We start from the raw sequence: 14,859 nt of genomic DNA on the forward strand, positions 1-14,859 counted from the left end.
AATTTGTATTTTTTTGTTTTGCTCTAGTGGCGTGCACAGGAAAGTTGCAAAAAAACCCGGTTCGGCTTGGCCATAAATACCAACCAGGCATTAACACCCGTTTTTGGTGCTTTCCCCCAGTTTTAAAACCCGGTTGACCTGTATAAACCCGGTTATTTTGACCAAAAATCGAAAAATGTAATTTTTGAACGCCAAAAGTGAGATGAACAATTTTTAGAACTTTGATACGATCCGTAATTGAAAACTACACAACCTCATGTAATCTAAAGAGCTACAAGTATAATACGAAGCGATTTATTTCAAATTTCGTGTTTAGCCGGCGATTTCGGGTAAAAAAACCCTGTTTTGTTGTTGTTGTCAAAAAAGATCTATTAGTGAAACCGGGTAATAAAAATTTCAGACTCAAAATGGAAATGCCAAACCGGGCCTATATAGGGCGTAAAAAAACGATAAAAAAATCATATAAAAAATAATAATTTAAATAAAACGAATTCACAAATAGATGTACTTGTCAATAAACTTTAGATTTAACGAAAAAAATCAGCGACTTTACTATAAAAACAAAAAAGTTAGATGGGGTATTTTGAATTGTCATGATTTTCAAACTTTGTTGATCTATACCGGCAAACGGAAGTAAGCAAAACTGCCTGCTCCAGGGGGAAATGAAAGCCAGGGTAGTAGAGGGGGGATTCATACTGAGAATGATGCAATTATGAAGCCGGAAACCGGTTTTTTTTACATTTTCTGGCACCGGGTTTTAAAACCCGGTTCGGCACTAATGGGTTAATATAAAGTTAGCTTTCTAGAAATCATATATTTTAAAGTTTTTTGTCAGCTGGAGGAGTTCCTTTGTCAGATTTACGAAAAAGGGGTTCACACTATAGTTCTTCTCTCCTATTTCTATTCAACCACTAATTGTAATTTACAGAAGGAGTAATTTTGTGTTTCATGATTGAGGATTTACATCAATTTATCGGCCATTGTCTTATCCCTTTAGATCCTTGGGTAAATTTGGTATTTCAAAGTGTTTGTTTAAAAATTAATATCTCCGCCTCTTTTAAACATGTGGAGATAAATGAAATATTCAATGACTCCGCCTTATTTCATCACACATAAAATAAAAAAAAATATTTGAATCAATTTTATTTAATTATAAAACACCTTGCATATTTTTAAGGATTATAATTATAATATTTCAGTTTCTACCTATTTAAATTATAAAAAAGGATGACAAAATCCATAAAAGAGAAGTACAAACGAAAAATAACTCTTTTAGAGTGTCAGTACCCAATAAGTAGAACATTGATTTTTAAGTAAAAACGAAATTGTTCATTAATTTGTTGCAAAAAGGCGTAAGTACAGGACATAATTTTAATATTCTACCTTGTTGTCTTAAGAATCATTATTCCAAAAATTGTATGAATAAGATAATTAAATCATATAAAAAATGTTGACAAAACAGTTATAAATCAGCAAGTTTCAAATGAACGTACGGACTTTCTGGCAAAGATTAAGAGTTGCTACGCTTTCTTAATCATACCTAACTGTTAAAGGAATCATCAATAGGACAATTCTAACATAGTTTCCATTTAGGAAATTGTTTAATGAAAAAATCTTGATTTATTTCTATGAATTTCTTCGCAAAGATTCTAAAATTCCTTAAAATTGTTTAAAGATGCATAATTTTGATCTAAATTGTTGATCTTCCTCCCAATTTGATCTGATATGAGAAAAAAGGTGAGGGGGGGGGGGGACTTGTTAACCCACCCACTAACACATACATACTTGAAATTGGGATCCTAAAAAAATATTATATTCGCTATAACAGCAGAAAATTAATGATTGTGGAAAATGGTTGTTTTCATAACTTTTGATTATAAACAGGAACAAGCATGTCTAAACCCCGAACCACTTCATTATGCAATCTACATTTTCCTGGATATTTTGTCTACGGTAGACCATAAGTGTAAATCTTTACAGTACATTGTTTCTATTTGTTAAAGCAACACATATGATAAAAGAAAAAGATTCTGTTTAAAGTAAAATGCTTATATTTCAATCAAAATCTATATTTTTGTATTTTTTATCGATCCACTTCATTATGCAAATCAAAAGAAAATCAATGAGAAAACGTTTGTTTTGCCCTTTTCTCCACTTTTTAAAATCAATTCTGATAAAATAACAATTTTTTAAGAGATTTATGCATTAATTATAATGAAAAACAGTTTAAGGTAGATTTTATTGATTTTTCTAAATAAGAAATAATTGAAAAAAAGAAATTCTATCCCTATCACTTTAAAGGACAGCTGCCGACCCCCAGTCTTATGGATGAAGCTAAATACATGTAAAAAATAAAAATTTGTCTGAAAAGTATACAAAAATGTTTTTTGATGTGTTAAAATAATCCATTTTAAAATCTTGATTTTGAGGATGATGGCCTTTAAGATGCTCTTACTGGTGGTGATGGTGAGCTAAATGTTATCAAAGTGCATGCCCTTGAAGAAAACTTATATATTGAACTATGGTCCAATTTTTGTAGTCATAGCAGCCTCCAGCCAAGCAATATTAAAAAAGAACGTTTTCTCATTGATTTTCTTTTGATTTGCATAATGACGTGGATCGGTAAAAAATAAAAAAATATAGATTTTGATTGAAATACAAGCATTTTACTTTAAAAAGAATCTTTTTCTTTTATCATACGTGTTGCTTTAACAAATAGAAACAATGTACTGTAAAGCTGTACACTTATGGGCTACCGTAGACAAAATATCCAGGAAAATGTAGATTGCATAATGAAGTGGTTCGGGGTTTATATAAAGCGTAGAAAGGCAAGGTCTTGATAAATCCCAATATAAGCGCAATTAGATTTTTGTTTGGAAAATTTCATCTTCTGAGCTTTAAACTATGATATAATTGTTTTGGATTATAAAACATTAGTAGGTTAATAAAAATAGACAAGCCCTTGTAATCGACAAAAAGTAATAAAACCTATTATTATCCTTTTAGATATGGGAATAATAGGTGTTTTCTCTTAAACATAGGAAAAAATATCCCTTCTTCTTTTTAATTTGTTTGAAAAGTAAGGGAAAGAAAATAAATCTTCCCCTCCTCCCTCATTTTCTATTTGTTTTGTCAGTGTCGAAAGGCAACTTGAACCACTAGACCAATTGCCACTGTAATAGCAAATAATGAAAATTCTTAGGAACAGCCCATAGTATGTGTCAAACCTTAGTATTAGAATCAGTAGTTTTGAATCTTTAAAAATATTCCAATGGTATGTAACATATGATTCATGTACTAAAACTTACATAGATTGCGAATCGAAAGCTTTTTTGAAAATCCTTTCCTACCTTTTTCAAGACACGATGATAATCAAGATGATAGTGCCTTCGCCTCTAGTATTCAATGAAAGATGGAGGGGTAGAAAACAGCCAAAACCCTTCAAAAATTTTCGCCTATAACATTGTACTTATTTGTCCTAAGAATCAGTATTCCTAAAATCAGATCAATCAAATAATTACATCACATAAAAATTTGATATTAACAAGTTAAAAATCAACATCTTTAAAATTCTGGTAACGATTATGGAGTTGCTATTCTTTCTAAATTGTACCTAACTACTACAGAAATCACCATGCAAAGTTTGAAATCGATAGGACAATTCTAACGTGCCTAAACTAAAGAGTTATATGTTACGGACTGAATGATCGACTCTAATTATAAAAAATCAAAGCTTTTAAAAAGTATTTAGTGCGGATCTAATAGTGGGCTATGTATAAAATCAGAAAAAGTATAAATGTCTAATCATCTCAAAAAACCTGACCACTTATTTGAGGTAAATTTATTTCCGATATAATGCATATATTTATCCTTTCTGTGGTTTAACCCTTAAAGTAAACAATTTAACCCTTCTGAAAATTCTAAATTATTCATGGATTATGAGAAAGGGAGGGGGGGGGGGGGGTAGCACCCATGTGATTTTAATCTAAAGAATTCATATATGTCACATCATACATAAATCCCCCACCCCCATCTGACAAAAATAAAATCAACCAAAAAGCAACGGACATTAGCGAATTATTTATTTATTTTTAATACAGAATACAGTAAAAGAGGAATTCTTTTTATTTTTAGGATTTAATTATAGAGTTGCCTCGCTTTCTTTGATGTTTCTACTTTTCCTTATCTGTTATAGGAATCATCATGCAAAGTTTGAAATCTATACGGCAATTCTAACATGTCTAAATTAAGGAAAAGAGTTACAGACGCAACGGACCGTTGTCATTATAGAAAAACTTCGCCTTTAAAAATATATTAGTTGAAAATTATAGAAGTTAGTTATAACAGTTATAATAATGTAATAAGATAAAAGTTTTTTTGTTCGTGTAGAATTCTTAAGCGATAATGCATGACAACCTTTTAACCTTAAACTTTAATCATGATAGGAATAAGCCACCTATACCTTTTCACAAGGATCTAATGGGATAAGACAATAGCCGATAAATTGATAAGATAAGATAAGATAAGATAAGATTTATTTCCTCTAAGGTGCATATAAATAGGGCGAGTTACTAATAAAGTTACAATTTTTATAACTAATTGATTTTTTTCCTGAAAGAGATTGCATATTAATAAAGGTACTAGGTTTCTTCCTGAAAGAGATTGCAACTATCCTCATTGATGATACACTAAATTAACCCTTCTGTAGATCAAAATTAGTGGTTAAAACGTTTAAACACACAGCTTAATGAAACAAACAATCAAAACCCACTTAAGTCCTTAAAGTTGTTACGCCAACGAATAAGAAAACGTTATTACAAAACTTTGGGGACTAGTATTATAAACAGCCCATTTTCCCCTCTCTCTCTGATAAAAACAAGAATGACAACATCCTTAAACGCAAAGCTCAGCAAATCAGAGGGAGAGAACATACTAAAACAAAAATAGAGCATTTGATAGGTATTCAATATAATTTAATCTAAACGAAAATTATATATGACTATGCAACTATCACAAAAAAATCCAACCCCTACCGCGAAAAAAAAAAAAAAAAAAATATGCATAATCTTTAGATTTTTAATTACATTTACATATTCTTGTAAAAACCGCAGGTATTTATAACAAATCATAGATTGACACATATGAAATAAATACTTTGCATATCAAAATGTTTAGTAGAAGGTTGTTTGTGTGTTCTTTTGTACATTAAAATCTAAGAAGCCGTTAGAATAAACGTCAAATCAAAGGCTTTGTCTGATATTTACATTGACATTATGCAACTTAGTATAACATATTTACTTAATAACGCTATTCTAAAAGAGTATTTCCGCTTTTTCGATAAAATAAGTTTTGTTTCATTATTTATTATGATTTAGGTCAGTTAAGATCTTAAAAACGGCCCTGGGTCTCTCTCTACGAAATTCAACCTGATTCACACACACACGCACGCGCCCATCCCCCTCTCCACACATACACACACACCCACAAACACAATGAAACAGATTATAATCAAGGAAAAACTTCGCAATCAAGATTGCAGCTCATCCTTGTGGGAGAGAACAGATATGGAGTAGGCACTAGGGTGTCACTATCAAACAGGACAGATTAACTTAAAACAGCACACCATGCCATACTAGAGAAGCTTTAAAAATACTTTTCTTGTCTGCTAGTGATTTCTGTTCTAATATTTTTAATACTGTTGGCTGATATTTAAAGACCCTATTGGCTGATATTCAAAGACCCTCTTGAGAGTCGGCACAGAGTACACTTGGTAGGGTCATCAAAGCATACTACCCCTTTCCCCTCTATTCTTTTAATCTAGTACTTCAATACATAAAAACCTGACATACTATCGTAAAGCCTTGTTTTTTAGAAAGTTAATAATCACCAGATTTTATTGGTTATTTTTAATGGACACACAAAATAGGCGAAAATAGTGGAAGTGTATGGGGGGGGGGGGAGGAATGGGATATTTGTGCTGATAATTTCCATAGATAGTATTCTCAATTGGATGTGTCATATGTTTTTACTTGCAGTTGTTCTTGTTATCTTGATTTTATTCTGTGTAGGGGGGGGGGGGAGTGTTCAAACGAAACAGTTTGAAAAAAATAATTTGTGAAATTAGCAAAAATTCTAATCCGTTGCATTATTACTATGTATTTGTCAGGAATGAACTAACGTTTTCTTATTCGTTGGCATAACAACTTTGGAACTTTAATGAATTTTAATTGGTTCATTAAGCTTAATTTCTAAGAGTTTTAACCACTAATTTTAATCTACAGAAGGGTTAACTTTATGTATCATAATTGGAGATGTATAATAATTTATCAGCCATTGTATCATCTCTTTAGATCCCTGGTTAATGAGCTCTTGATAATTATAAATTTTAGCTGCATTTTAAGAATAACATACAGAAATGTTACATACCAAACAAAAACATTTTCACAATCACATATTTCTACAGATTTTAAGAATTTAAAGTTTCTTTAGATCTATTGGGATTGGAAGATATATCCTTTAAGAAATTTCGAATGATAGTCTTAAGATCCATTAAACGGTTGCTTCCTAATCACATGTAAGCCAGGGATCTAAAGGGATAAGACAAAGGCCGATGAATTGATTTACATCCACAATAATGACACACAAAATTACCTCTTCTGTAGATTAAAATTAGTGGTTGAAACGTTTGATCACTGAACTTAATAAACCAACCAAACAAAATTCAGTAGTAAGGGTCCCCAAAGTTGTTAAGCAAACGAAAAAAAACGTTATTGTAAAACTTTAGGGACTAGTGTAATAAGCAACCCATTTTCACCTCTCTCTTTATGTATTGCAAATGATTTACCATTGCAATTGTATGTTTTTTCTTCAGAAAATCCTAGAATAAAAAAAACGGCTTAAAACCAGACTAATATGTGCCATTGCAGCTGCAAAATCTGTAAATTGTTGCTGTGTCGCTAAAAAGTAATAAATTTTGTAGTAAAATTCTCAAATTTCAAAGTCCTTGTTCCCCCAAAAATCTTTTTTTATGACCTGAAGATTTTCAAATTTAGTGTTAAACTTTGTCACTAGATGTCCTAACTAATTATTTCTTAAGTTGTACTATAAAAAAGATAAAGAAGAAAAACTTTTTTTCTTAAAATATCATTAAAATGAATGTTTTAAAAATTAATAAATAACTATATTAAGAAGTAGAGTAGATGTTTTTGTTGCATCAATCTCAGTCTAGGTTATGTTTGCTTTAGATTTTTTATCTGTTTTGATGTCAGGTAGGACAGTTTTCTCTTATAAAGGTGTAATACAGTACGGCTAAATTTTGAAGGGCAATTTGCTGCTGTAGTTGGCAGCTAATGCCTAATTCCTAAACAGACAGATATGTAACTTGTTAGGCTTCGTTTTTTAACCCATTCCAGGGCTTTATTATTTCCTTAACCCCCCACCAAAGCTGAATATATCCCTAAGATTAAAATAAACGAGAATGGATGATTTTTTGTTTTGTTAGAAGTAAAATACTATAAATATGGGGGGAGTTTAATCTAAGTTTTTGGGTGGGGTAATTTACACCCCCCCCCCCCCCCCCCCTTACTCTACCTTAGACACTGACCAAATTAACACCTTGCTCATATAAAGCACATAAAGCACAGGATATATGCGCCTGCAGTGAATAAAAAAAGTAATTAAAGGTTTAATTACTATTATACAATAATTTATAATTACTTTTCAACAATTCATAACCAACCATTCATAGATCATAGTAAGTATGCATACAACATTGCGTAATTTTAATTTTAGGAAAAAATTGAATTAACCAATAAAGCCCATATAAATAACAAGTTAATAAAGGACATTGAATTAGAATAAAAGTTATTGGGTAATAACGTAGTTGCATCATTTTTATTTTTAACAGTAATTCCTAATAGTTTATTCATAGAGAAACTACAATATAAAGCCAATTCTATTTACAAATACTCTTTAATCATTTTTTTTGTATGAAATATTTGCTTTAAAGTTTAGTTTAAAGATTTAAAAAAGATATTCTTAAAAATAAAATTTTGCCTTTGGTGTTTTAATGAGATAAAAATACCGCCTGATGAAACATACCATAAAAGCTGCTACAAAATTTTACAATATTTTCTATCTTGGATTTTTTTCATTTCGTAAGAACTCTATTATAAGCAATGTGGCAGATATAAAAACTAATTCAAAACATTATAATAATGAATACAATTATGAGTTACGATTAGCTGCGCTCCTGTATTATGAATTATAGATAGAGAAAGATAATATGATCCGGGATCTAAAGGGATAAGACAATAGCTGATTATTTGATGTACATCTCCTATGATGATACACAAAATTACCCCTTCTGTAGATTACAATTAGTGGTTTAAACGTTTGGACATTCTACGTATAAAACCAACCAATTAAAACTCACTAAAAGTCCCCTAAGTCGCAAAGCCAACGAATAAGAATTGTTTCAAATTATTCTGGACGTAAAACAAAATTCTAAATCTAAAGTTCATCAAATTTAAATTGTGAATTTTTGTTCGGATAGGACGGTAAACTAATTCTTTTTTTGTTATGCAAAAGTAAGGGGAAGTTTGTTTGTCTGTCTATGTATGTACAGGTCTGTTTGTATCGTAAGATCTCGCTAACCACTGACCCGATATGGTTCTTCCTTATATACTGTGAAGCTTCTTAGAGTTACAAGTGAAGGATTTTAACTATTTTTGAGTATGCTTTCTCTATTCTTCCAAAAAAAAAACAAAAAAAGTAACTATTGCTAATGGGACAATGGGCTGTTTATTACACTAGCCCCCAAAGTTAAAAAATAACGATTTCTTATTAGTTGGCTTTACAACTTACAACTTTTGCACTTTGATTGGTTGGTTCATCAAGTTGAGAGTCTACAGATAGGGTAATTTTGTGTATCATTATTTTGGATGTACATCAATTTATCGGTAATTGTCCTACCCCTTTAGATCCCTGTTAAAGATGTGTGCTATTATTGCTAGTGACAAAAAACCTGTGTACAAACTTATAGAGTAGCGGGAATACTCAAATTTTAAAAACAAATCAAGTGAATTGTTTTGTTTATCTTTCTTTTCTTTGTACCGGAAATAAGGAATATTCACTTTTCATATGCTTTGTGTACCGCTTATTGAAATATAAGCATTCATGTTTGCACCATGTGCATACACTCAAGCTTAAAAGATTTATTGAAAGGAACATTTTAGCAAAATGGTCAATATTCAATTAATTTAAATTGATTAGTTGTTGATTTCTTTTCTTTTTTTCTTCAGCAATCTATACCTTTACTACTCCGTTTATAGAACCTCCATTTAATCATCACTGCCAAATGGTTCCAAGAAAATGGTCAGTAAAATAAACTATCCCTACATTGAATTTTATCTTTGCCTTTTATATCTGATAAAAAAACAAAATGTCTATAGAAAAGTGAAAACATAATAATTATAAATTAAAGAAATTCACCGATTTTGAAGGAATACTCATGTTTTAAAAGAATAGGACATAAATGAGTTTGAAAATTTGAGAATGTAAAAGAGAGAGAGAGGGGGAGGTGATGGATAAAGGAATAATATTAAACTAATCTTGCTATTTATATTCTGGTAAAGATTCATTGATTAAATTTAACTATAAAGAAAAGATTTTTGTTTTAGTCTTTTCGCAAATCATAGATGATTTGACAAAAATATTTTTTGCATTTTAATATTTTAATGCTATAAATAAAAATGAAATAATTTATCTACATCAATAATAAAAATTAAAAGGTGAAATTGCTTACTTGAATCAGGGGATTTACAGTAAATGGCTTGTTTATTTTTTTCCCACTTCTCCTCTCATCCTTTCTTTTTAGACCTTTCCTTATGACGTCACACATGACACTTTCTGTATCTCTATATAAGGGAGTATCAATCTAAAAACTAACTATTGACTTATTCTTAGGTTCCTGAGATTTTATAAAATAGTTGTAAATTAATTGGCATACGAGGAACTAGGGAGAAAATTACAGGTGTTGCAATCAAGGGGTAGTGGGATAGGAGGGTGGAAATCAAGGGGAAGTGGGATAGGCAGGAAATCAAACAATAACAAAACAGTCTGAAAAATATTTGTATTAAAGTTTTTAAAATCTTTGTCAACGTAGTAAAAGTAACGACTAGAAGACTAGCAGACGGTCCGAAAGCTGTATTGGAAATGCGCTAATATCTATAATACAATGTACAGTTAGGGAGTTGAATCCATTTTTATAGAAGCAGAAATATAATCTATGATTATGGTTTGGACCCTCTAAAACTGTAATCTACCTTTCCACTTTCCCCTCTCTTGGTGAAGATATCTTCAACGCCGATACGATTTTTGAAATGTAAGATTCTACTTTCCCCTCTCTTGGTGAAGATGTCTTCAACGCCGATACGATTTTTGAAATGTAAGATTCCACTTTCCCCTCTCTTGGTGAAGATATCTTCAACGCTGATACGATTTTTGAAATTTAAGATTCCACTTTTGCCTCTCTTGGTGAAGATATCTTTAACAAGAGAGACAAAAGTGGAATCTTATATTTCAAAAATCGTATCGGCGTTGAAGATATCTTCACCAAGAGAGGGGAAAGTGGAAGGGTAGATTACAGTTTTAGAGGGTCCAAACCATAATCATAGATTATATTTCTGCTTCTATAAAAATGGATTCAACTCCCTAACTGATGTAGACAATGTCTGCCTGTCCGTTCGTTTGTACGAAGCTTAAGTTCTCGGTAACCGCTGAACCGATTGGGTTCTACTCTTCAGAGAATATACCTACTGGTTGAAACGTTCAGAAACTCAACTTAATGAACCAACCAATCAAAATTGTAAAGTGAACTAATAAGAAAACTTTTAAAACAAAATTACCCTTTCTGTAAAATACAATTAGTAGTTGAAACGTTTAGACACTCAACTTAACGCAGTTACCGATAAAAATTCAATAAAGGTCCCCAAAGTTGTTAAGAAAATAAGAAAACGCCATCATAAAACTTTGGGGACTAGTGTAATAAACAGCCTAATGTCCCCTATTAATAAATAGTTGATGGGAAGAGAAAAATAATTGAAAGAATTTTCATCCTGTTCAATGTTTGGGCAAAATTTAATTGGATGTTTTCATTCAAATATTTTAATTTCCGACTCTTTAATTTTAATTTCTCTTCCGCATTCATTCTTTCTCTCTCTCTCTCTCTCTCTTGATTTGTCTTTTTTCTGTCTCTTTCTCTCTCTCTCTCTCTCCTTCTATATTTCTTCTTTCTTTCTTTCTTTCTTTCTCTCTCTCTCTTTCTTTCTTTTTATCTCTCTCTCTCTCTCTCTCTCTCTCTCTCTCTGTCTCTCTTTCACTATATCTCTCTAACTAACCTTAGCTCCTTCTCTCTCTTTCTTCTTTCTTTCTCCTACTCTCTATATTTATCTCTCTCTCTTTCTTCTTTCTTTCTCCTACTCTCTATATTTATCTCTCTCTCTCTCTCTTTTTCTCTTACTCTTTCATATCTTTTTTTGTAATGTTTTTTTGTTTCTTTTGCATTCCTATATTTATCGTATTTTCTCTATTTCTCTTTCTTTTTCTATGTTATTCTTTCATTGTATCTTTCTTCTCTATTATTCTTTTAAAATGACTTTTTCGCTTTCAAATAATGTTTCTTTCTAAGTTGCCCTTTAATGTAGATTATTATCCTTGTCTAATTAAATGGAAGGTTATAAAATTTTTATCTATAATTCAAAACCGCATTTCATATCTATTGCAAAAAATTCACTCACTCTTTAATACAAAATTAGAACAATGTTAGTCTGTACGTCAGTCTGAAGCTTAGATCTCGGTAACCGCTGAACCGATTTTGCATTTTATTAGGGGATACACAATTAATGACTGGTTCTGTGATTGGTTTTTAGCTATTTCTTAAAGGGTGGTTACAGGTTTGAGTATTGAGCTCATTCTATTCTATTATATAAAATAGTAAGCTTTATTGTCTGTAGCGAAGGATCTCGCTAACCGCTGAACCAATATGGTTTTTCTTTACAGTCAAGTTTCTTATAGGCCCTGAGATGGTTTTAGGCTATTTTGTTTCTATGAATAAGTCTGGGTATGGTTTTATGCCCTTCCATATCCCTACAAGTATAAAGCGCCTTGATACTATGGGCGCAACCGCTTGTATATTTTAAAGAAAAATGGATTTTTCCTTTGAACATTACAAAAATTTAAAGGTTTTAGAAGATTTAATAAAAATGAGGAAAAAAGCAAGATAAAATTGTTTGATATGACTAGAATCAAATATTTAATCTTTATCAAACATTTGTAAATTTTTTTATGTAGATTTAGCAAGGGTCGTTGTCACCCCCCATGATCCTAGCTGTTTGTTTTGCAGGATTTTATGTTTCTACGTTTAGGTAAAGTTAATCTATAATTTGTGAATATCAAAAGGGATAAGACAATATTTGATAAATTGATGTACATCCCCAATGAGGATGCACAAAATTGCTCCTTCTGTACATTACAATTAGTGGTTGAAACGATTGGACAACACTTAATGAACCAACCGATCAAAATTTAATAGAAAGGATTTTAAGCCAACGAATAAGAAAACGTTATTTTAAAACATTGGGAACTATTGTAATAAACTGGTTAATTTATGTCATTTGTCTTAAACCTAATTGAGAATTTGGCTATTTAAAATAATTTTCTTTTTGTGTAAACACAGTTTTGATTTTAATCTACTAAGGACACTGTTTCAGATTTTATGATTTCAATCTTTTTACAAAAAATATTTCCCATAAGAAATATTACGGGTACATATATTTGAAGCAGTGAGGGAGGGTTCAATGGGCTGTTTTTTTCTATCAAAGTCCCCAAAGTTTTATAATAACGTTTTCTTATTCGTTGGCTTATCAACGTTGGGGACTTTTTCTTGAATTTTGATTAGTTGGTTTATTAAGTTGAGTGTCCAAACGTTTCAGCTACTAATTATAATCTACAGAAGGTGTAATTTTGTGTACCATCATTGGGATTTACATAAATTTATCAGGCATTGTCCTATTTCTTTAGATCCCTGGATTTAAAGTAACAATATTTAATCAAATGGTTTATCTAAAATAAATATGAAATATGAGGGATTAAAACAAATTTTTAATTCTCTTTGACCAAAGGGTTTGATTTTCTGTAGCTCTAGTGTCAAATATGGGTTTGAGGTAGTAGACGTTTTAGTTAGAGTCATCAAATACATAAAAAAAAACGAAAAGAAGCAACGACTTTGTGGCATTTATTAAAAGTAGTCAAGGATGATATTTTTTCGACTTTATCATAACAAATGAACTTATTTAAGAATGTCTCTCATACAAACGAATATTTCTGTTGTTATTTTCAGGAAGGCTTCAAATTTACGCAAGAGTCGCTTTATACTATTTTCAATACTAGTTGCTTCGCCTATAGCATCTAGGAGAGATTAGGAAAATAGCCTAAAACTACCCTAAGACATTTCTCACAAAATTACAACCCATCCAAACCAGCATTTTTGAAGATCCTTAGTTGATTTCTTTTTCTATTATTGTATAATCGCTAAGGGCATAAAAGTAACATCCATCCGGAAACAAACCCATTGATTAATCGATAAAAGCTGTATTTGTTTTTTGACAAAAATATTACACCTATAATATTCTAATTTGTAACCATATCAGATTTAACGTCTTTTCTATGACGAGGTTTTATCTAAAAATAGAAACCTTAGGCCCTTTAAATTGCTCAATCTAATATTATTAGCTCTAATGTTTAATAAATAAAGGATTAATGTTTATTCGCCTACAGATGTAAGATTTTGATCTTACATGCTAAAATAAGGGTATTAGCTAATATAGGGATAGGTATATTGCATAATAATTATACGATGGGCTAGTTATTACACTAGTCCCCAAAGTTTTATAGTTAAGTTTTCTTATTCATCGGCCTAACAACTTTAGGAACTTTTATTGAATTTTGATTGGTTGGTTCATTAAGTTGAGTTTTCAAACGTGTCAACCACCAATCGTAATCTACAGAATGGGTCATTTTGTGAATCATCATTGGGGATGTACACATCAATTTATCGACCATTAACCTTTAGATAAATAGTCATAAACCTACCGATGACCTACATATAAGAAGATACACTGTAAAGGAGAACCATATCGGTTCAGCGGATAGAGAGATCCTTCAGTACAGAGTGACAGACATATAGAGATACTTTATTATATTGATTGCCTATCCTTATATTTTATCATTATCTATAGTTATGAGGGCCTGATGACAAATATAGGTGCTGCATAATTATTCTAAATATGGCAGATTTAAATTTTTCAATGGTCAAAATGAGGGTTTTAAATCAGGGAGAGGGAGGGGTCATTGGGCTGTTAATTAAGTTTTACACTAACGTTTTCTTATTCGTTGGCCTAACATCTTTGGGGACTTTTAATAATTTTGATTGGTTGGTTTATTAAGTTGAGTGTCCTAACATTTCAACCACAAATTGTTACAAAATGGGTAATTTTGTGTATCACCATTGGGGATGTACATTGTACATCAATATATCGGCCATTGTCTTATCCCTTTAGATTTCTGGTTTTAAACAAAAAGATGGTAGGGACTAATTAGTTATGAGATATGTAAATAGATTAAAGGATTTATGATACATTATTAAATACGACAAAATATGTGGGACAATTTGTTTTAGATTTCTAAATCAGATATATTTTTAAAAGCTTTATAGAATTAAACCTTAAAAGATCTATATAAAGTAACGTGTCTTTAATATATCTAGATATATCCTTCAATAAGCTGTTCTATTATACAATT

The sequence above is a fragment of the Acartia tonsa genome, chromosome 2 (assembly GCF_053477335.1).
Source record: "Acartia tonsa isolate MP-2025a chromosome 2, ASM5347733v1, whole genome shotgun sequence".
Lineage (NCBI taxonomy): Eukaryota > Metazoa > Arthropoda > Copepoda > Calanoida > Acartiidae > Acartia > Acartia tonsa.